Source organism: Grammomys surdaster, unplaced genomic scaffold (genome assembly GCF_004785775.1).
Source record: "Grammomys surdaster isolate TR1022 unplaced genomic scaffold, NIH_TR_1.0 198, whole genome shotgun sequence".
Taxonomy (NCBI): domain Eukaryota; kingdom Metazoa; phylum Chordata; class Mammalia; order Rodentia; family Muridae; genus Grammomys; species Grammomys surdaster.
The window spans coordinates 4,468,158-4,476,245 of NW_021604643.1; the positions used below are offsets into that span (position 1 = coordinate 4,468,158).

Sequence of the window (8,088 nt, forward strand, 5' to 3'; positions counted from 1 at the left end):
ATTCAATAAAGATAAAAATTTCAGAACTGAAATATTCAAAAGAAAAGGTTAAATAAACCGAAGAAAAAGCTGTGTGGAAAGCTTCACCAGCAGATCATGGATATGACAGATTATCAAAGTTAGAAGACAAGTTGGAAGAATCAGAGCATACAGATGATGGGAAAGCATGAAAGGACACTAAGATCTGTGTGACACTACAGAAAGACCAAATCTATGAACTCTGGGTATAGAAGAAAGAGAAGACTATTATGTTAAAGCCATAAAAAAATTTCAGCCTTTTGCGGCCATCGGTGGATCGCAGCCGCCAAAATGAAATTCAATCCCTTCGTGACTTCTGACCTAAGCAAGAACCGCAAACGGCATTTCAATGCACCTTCTCACATTCGGAGGAAGATCATGTCTTCCCCTCTTTCCAAAGAACTGAGACAGAAGTATAATGTTCGGTCTATGCCCATTCGAAAGGATGATGAAGTTCAGGTTGTTCGAGGACACTACAAAGGCCAGCAGATTGGCAAAGTGGTCCAAGTGTACAGGAAGAAATACGTCATCTACATTGAGCGAGTCCAGCGAGAGAAGGCTAATGGCACCACTGTGCATGTGGGCATCCACCCCAGCAAGGTAGTTATCACCAGGCTAAAGCTGGACAAGGACCGCAAGAAGATCCTGGAGAGGAAAGCCAAGTCCCGGCAAATAGGAAAGGAGAAGGGCAAATACAAAGAAGAAACGATTGAGAAGATGCAGGAGTAGAGACATCTCATGCATGGCTTTCATTAAAGACTGCTTAAGTAGTAAAAAAAAATTTTTTTTCAATAAAATCATAGATGAAAACTTCTCAAATCTAAGGAAAGAAATGTCCATCTAGTTGCAAGAGTACTTTGTAACACCAAACAAGACCAGAAAAGAGTCATGTCATGTTAAAACACTTTACAGAGCAAAGAAAGTCCATTGAGAGTTTCAGGAGAAAAATACCATGTCATTTACAACAGCACATCAAACAGCTTTAGATTTCAAAGTTAATCAACATTAGCTTTGAAAGTCGGGGTAGTTTAGGAAGGTATACTCTGGGCTGTAAGGTGGTCCAGCAAGGAAGGGTGCCTGCCACCGTATGCCTTGAGCTAGCTCTCTCAAAGCCACCCTGTTAGAAGGAGAGAACCAGGTTCTGTGTGTTGTCCTCTGACAGCTGTGCTCACACTGTCACACATGCATGTGTACATAAATGCACACACGGATAATAAATAAATGAAACAATGTATTTCAAGCTCTGAAAGACAACTGCCAGCCCAAACTATTAAACACACAAAACTACCTACCATAACTGAAGGAGAAAGAAAATTACTTGCACACACACACACACACACACACACACACACACACACACACAAACAGACTAAAGGAACTCACGATCACAAAGTTAGGTCTATGGAAGTTCCATTAAGAATCCTTTGGACTGAAGACAAAGATAAACTCATGCATGAGGCAGCAGGAAGGGATGACCTATGCTAGAACAGTACTTAAGCAAATGAACAATGAAAAACACCAACCAGTATCAAACCAAATAAATAATAGAAATGAACACATATTTTTGAATAATAACTCTGAATATTAATCAACTAAAATGTTCAATCAAAGGCACAGACTATCAATTTGGAGTCAAAATAGGATCCATATGTCTGTTGCTCTAAGAAATGTATGTTACTATAATATACAGACACGACCTTAGGGAAAAAGGATAGAAAACAAATGGAACTAGGAAATAAGCAAGTCCTAATTGTGGACAAAAAATATTTCAAAGCATATTTAGTTAGAGAGATAAAGAAGGCCATTTCATACTTATTAAGGGGGACTATAAAACATTACAATTACATTATATATTACAATTTTAAACATGTGATCACCAAATTTGGTGCACATGGTATACCCAGTTTCATAAAGCAAATGCTACTGCATGTAGAAATACAAACTAATCCCAACATAATAATATTGTGTGACTTCAATACTCTGCAGTCACAAATAGAGATGTCCCCTGGACAAAAACAAAACAAAAATAAAAAATAGAAACCTCAGTTAAATGATATTGCAGGTCAAACACCTAACAGACGTCTATAAAACATTCCATCTGAATAGAACAGAGACACACTTTGTTCAGCAGCTTATGGAAATTTCTCAAAAAAAAAAAAAGATGTGATAGGACACAAAACAAATCTGCTTGTTTGTGTTTTGGAGACAGGGTCTTTCTGGGTAACAGAACCTTAGCTGTCCTGGAACCCCCTTTGTAGACCAGGATGGTCTCCAACTTAGAGATCCATCTGCCTCTGCTTCCCCAGTGCTGAGATAAAAGGCATGCATGTACCACCATGCCCAGTTCAAAAAACAAATCTTAACAAATACAGGAAGACTGAAACCATTTCTTGTATTCTATCTGACCACAACGGTCTATAACAAAAATCATTAGAAAGATAAACTGCAGATTTAAAACTCATGAAGATTGAACAACACATTATTAAATGGGTCATGGAAGAGACCCAGAAAGAAAAAATGTTAACTTCTCTAAATAAAATGAAAAGAAAAACACAACATACCAAAAACTATAAGATACAATGAAAATAATTCTAGGAGGGACATTATAAGCTCTAAGTACCTATGTAAGTTATACCTATGTTATAGCTGTAAGAACCTATGTTATAGCTATAAGTAACTATGTTAAAAAGTGAAATAATCTCAAATAACTTAATGATACATTTTAGGACTCTGAAAAAAAGACAGAGTCAAATTCAAAATTAGTAGATGAAAATAAATAATTAAGATAGTGGCAGAATTAATGAAATGGAAATTTAAAAATCCATGCAAAGATTTCAGGAAATGGAGTTGTCTCTTTGAAAAGATAAGGAAGATCAACAAATCTGCCAGAGATGGGGGGTAGGATAGAGGAGGGTTTGGAGTCTCAAATTAATGAAGTTTGAAAATTACAAGGAAACCATTACAAATGACACCATTGAAATTGAGAAAATCATTATCAGTAGTTGGTGTTGTTCTGCGAGGTCTGTACCCTATTCTTTTGGCTATACATAGTTGCTAAGTATAAACCAAGCCTTCTGCCGTAGAAAGGACACATCCTAAATCATTGGATTAGAGTTTCTAAGCCTGCCTTTAGAAAGATGCTATTTAGTGTTTTACTTCAGACTGGGTTCACAGCATAACTGTGTCTAGACAATATAAACTACTCATAAAGGACCGTCAGGTATCTGAACCTGGCTTAGAAATTCATTGATTGAAGCAAATGTATGTAACAGAAATAAAATGATGAAAATAAGCAATAATACACTTTAATGACACATATTTCACTAAATTGGAAAATCTAAAGGAAACGGATGATTTCTCGATGCATATGACCTATCAGAATAAACCAAAGTGAGATAAGTAGTATAAGCCAATGTGTGTCAAGCAACAACCTTGGAGCAATAATAAAAATGAAGCCCTCCTAACTTAGGAAGATGGTAAGAGCTGGAGGAGAGTGAGAGGAGCAGTATGAAGTGCTGACTTCCGGGCAGACAAGGCAGTTACAGTCTTAAACTCACAACCATGACTACCTGAACAAGCTCTTCCCAAAATCTGGCCAATCAATACCCTGCCAGAGAAGGAGGAGGACATCATGGAACCCTATCTCTATCTGAGGATTCTAGGCAATTAGTGATTGGTGGGGAAAAAGAGATTTTCTCCAGTAGTGTAGCTACTTATAATGTGTCCATGCTCCTATGAACAAGTGCGTGTGGGTATGGGGTGGTATATGTGTCTATGTGTGCCTGTCTGTATGTTTGTATATGTGAGTGTGTGTGCCTGTCTGTCTGTGAATATGTGATGAGTGTGTGTGTCAGGATGTACATGTGTGCGTATATGTATGTATGTGAATGCATGTGTGAGTGTGTGTATATGTGTGTACATAAGTTTTTGTATGTGTGTGCATATGTATATGTTTGTGTTTGTGAGCATGTGTGTATGTGAGTGTGTATACATGTGTGTATGTATATGCATGTATGTGAGTGTATACATGTGTTTTTATGTGAGCCTGTGTGTGACCGTGTGTGTGTATGTGCGTGCATGTGTACATGTGTGTATGTATATGCGTGTATGTGTGTACATGTGTTGTATGTGAGTGTGTGTGAGCATGTGTGTGCATGTCAGCATGTATGTGAGTGTGTGTGTGTGTGTGTGTGTGAATGTTGGAGAAAGACTACTTGGGAAGAGGAATAGGATTAATGAGAGTGGAAAGGGACAAAGATAAGGTAATAAATGATGAATTCAATCAAATTACACTCTGTATAGGTATAAGATCATGATAAGGTAGACCATTACTATATATAACTAATATGTATACTAATAAAACATTTAGTCTCAACTAAAAAAGTCCAGGTCCAGATAGATTACAGACCAATTTCCATGATGGACATAGATGTACATGATGGGCATAGATATTTTCAGGAAAATTATCAACAAATTCAAAAACACAGTAAAAAGATTATCTGCAATGTAAATAAAACTTTAGGGATCAAAGAGATGGCTCGAGCACAGGCTGCTTTGACAGAGGATCCAAGTTCAATTCACAGCACTCACGTTTGTCAGCTGACAACCACCAGCATCTCCAGCTCCAGGGGAATCCAACACTTCTGGTTTCTGTGGGCACCTTTCTTCACATGCACATTCTCTCCCACACACAGCATGTAAAATTAAAGATAAATCAATTAATCAATAATTTAAAAAATCATTCAGTATTCTCAAGTTGGCATAATTCCAGAAATACAGGATGATGGTTCAACACACAGAAAGGACAGCAAACAATATTATCTCCATTGATACAGAGAAGGCTTTTGAGAAAATCCAACATCCCTTCACAATAAACGTTTACAAGTTAAGAAAACTACTTTTGTAAAGCAGTTTAATAAAGTATATTGTTCAATATAGACATGAGAAAAGAGCGTTGATATTGTTAAACTCAAGTAGTGCAAACATGCTTCCCTAAGAAAATATAGTTCATTTGTTATTGTTTCTAATACTCTTGCTTGATATAGCTCTTGAAAAGGGGTCAGGTTTGGTGATGTATGCTTTTAATTCCAGAAGAGACAGGCAGATATCCTTAAGTTCAAGGCCACCTGATCTACAGATCGAGTTCTAGGGACAGTCAGAGCTATGAAGAAAAACCCTGTCTTGAAAAAAGTGTGTGTGTGTGTGTGTGTGTGTGTGTGTGTGTGTGTGTGAGAGAGAGAGAGAGAGAGAGAGAGAGAGAGAGAGAGCAAGAGAGAGTATTGGCAATTTTTCTTATTTATTTATTATTTAAAACAGGATTTCATATAGCCCAGGTAGCCATGAACTCACTATGTAGCCCAGGATGACTTTGAATCTCTGATCCTCCTTCTTCCAGTACAGGATTACAAATCTGAGTCACCATAGCCAGCATATGGGGTACAGAGAGTAAATTCAGGCCTCTGACCACCTAGTACCAGACCATGTGGTGGGTGTGACTGGACTCTGAATGTAGCTTACATGTAGACTCAATGGGCTCTGAATGTAGCTTGCATGTAGACTCAATGGGCTCTGAATGTAGCTTACATGTAGACTCAATGGGTAAATGTCAGTGTGTAAGTCATGTAGAAACAAGGCTTAGTGGTTAAACTATTTTTATTAGTTCTCTGAGAACTGTATAGACGCATATAATCAATTTTGATCATATTAATGTTCTATTCTTTTCCTTAACTCCTCCCAGATCCACCCCTCCCGAAATTCCTTATGCCAACTTTGGATCTTCACTTTAAAAAAAGTATTACTCCCTGAGTCCAATTTGTGCTGCTCTTATAGCAAGGATCTGGGGCCTTCCACTGGTGTGCGGGGGTTGCCCTGTTTTAAAGAAGCAAAAATCCAGAGAGACTCCCTGCCTCAAAATAAATAAATAAATAAATTTTAAAAATTAAAAAAAAATCACCTTATAAGACATATCATTCACTCTCCTAGAGTCATATGCTGTTCCATTCAGTTGTTGCAGAAATCGGATTTCCCTTTGAAAATTAGAATCCCAAACCACCAAAGACTTCTCAGATTCCAAGTGCAGTTCCGAGTGTAACCAAAAAAAAAAAAGAAAAGAAAAGAAAAAAAATCAGAATTTGATGGAGCACGTTTTTACTTCTGAGCGATTTAATTCTTGTGGCAATTCTCTGAGGTTCCCAGTTATTAACCCCATCTGTTTAGAAGATGAAAATGAGGCTCACTGCCAGTGCAGGGGAGGGGAAATGTCGAATCTGGACTGGTTTTCAAGTGTTCTTCATGTGTAATAGACCCACAGACAGAACAAATGTGCATGCCTCCAGGAGAGAGCTCCTTTGGGGCACTTCAGTCAGTTCTTAGTTTCTCTTTCTCTCTTTTGTTCCCACATCCCATAAATCTGATGTTCCAGGCGGGTTTGAGCTCTGGGGTACCACAGCACTAGATGTTGCAGCAGTGCTGGGGGAGGGGCGCAAGATAGGGGGAGGGGGTCCTTGCCATTGCCATGGGGATGCAATGCTTTCCAGGGCTATGTGGCCAGCATTGTCTCCTGAACAAGGCGCCCTTGTTAGGTAGAAATAGAGGGTGCTTCTCACTGGGGATTTAGTCCTAAATAAGAATCCAACAATTTCCACAATGCTTCCTTGTGTACTGGGTGATTTCCCCCCCCCCCCAAAGACTACAAGTCTTGTCGTCCAGATTCCTAGTAAACTCCTACTAAGTGTCTTTCCTACAGTGTTTTAAAAGAGCCTTTGGTATGTTTGCCTGTATATTCTGAAGTCTTGGAAGATGGCTTTTAAAAGATTAAGGCTCCGCTTTGTCCAGGGAGACTCTGGGATTTTCACAGTATCAGGGACAGAGGAGACACCCTGCGTTGGAACTCACTTTTGTGGAGACAGCCAGTCAGGCAGCCACCTTAGGTCATTTCAGTTGATACTGGGGCACCAGCACAATTATTTTCCACGTTTTACAATCGAGAACTGTAATAGGGTAACTGGAGCAAGATCGCAGCGCTGGTGATAAGAAGTGCGCATGACTCCCAGGCTCAGCCCAAACCTGCTTCCCGCTTCAGCATCCGTTGCTCATCCAGATCGTCAGCCATCAATGCCTGCCTGGTTGGAAAAGCACACTGGGAGTTCATGCTCCCCTTTCCTATTCTTTTTTCTCTCATTCAAGTCTTCCTTTTGATTTCCTCTGCAGAAAAATAAATCAATGGATTTCTATTCCCAATGGCAACACTGATTTTTTTTTTTTAAGTCCCCAGTGGCTAGGAATAAACCAACAAGAATAGTGTGAGGTCCCTGAGAAGAATGAGATTTTTTTCCCCAAAAACCTTGAACAGATAGAAAGCTATACTAGTCTCTAAATGAAAGTCTGAATTCTAAAGATGTCAACTTTCTAAATTAACCTACAAGTAAGCAATTCTAACAATGTAACAGGAGATCATAATACTTGAAAAACTGGTTTCAGAGTCCATACTTAGAACAAGCAAAACACACACACACAATGAAGAAAAGAACTGACTTCAATACTCTAAATAGACTAACTTAACCTTAAATAACCCATATTGTATAGATACAGAAAGGCAAAATCAAAGGAACCTAAAGGGATAATTCAGATCAGAGCTTAAATGACAGGATGGTTAGAAAAGCAACATCTCAATGAAACAAAAAATGGACCAAAATGATTTGGAAAGGGCTGTAGTTCTAGAAAACACAAGATCTATATATTATGTGTGGCATAAGTACAATATCCAGTCGTGTCAAATTCTAAGCACCAAACTGAAAAACAACTCAACTCAGAAAGAAACTGCAGTGAAGGGTGGCACCTTGGTTTTTATTACTGTAATTGGAGGTCTAACGACAGGTGGCCCAATAAAGTCACTTATTCCAGAAGCCATTGACAAATGGCCAACAGTTCCTACTTCAAAAACTTAAACAACCGTGCTACCAATATGGTTGGGGTTTCCCCCAATAGATTCATGTGCTGAGATGCCAGGAGGTGATAAACCTTTCAGAAGCAGAGTAACTGGGAAATCTTTAGGTCATTTATGGTCCCCTT

General features: G+C 38.7%; 1 pseudogene; it reads left to right on the plus strand.

Annotated features, from left to right (window-relative positions):
- The first annotated feature begins 309 nt into the window (after positions 1-309).
- On the plus strand, positions 310-747 carry LOC114623478 (annotated as a pseudogene).
- Positions 748-8,088: the final 7,341 nt, after the last annotated feature.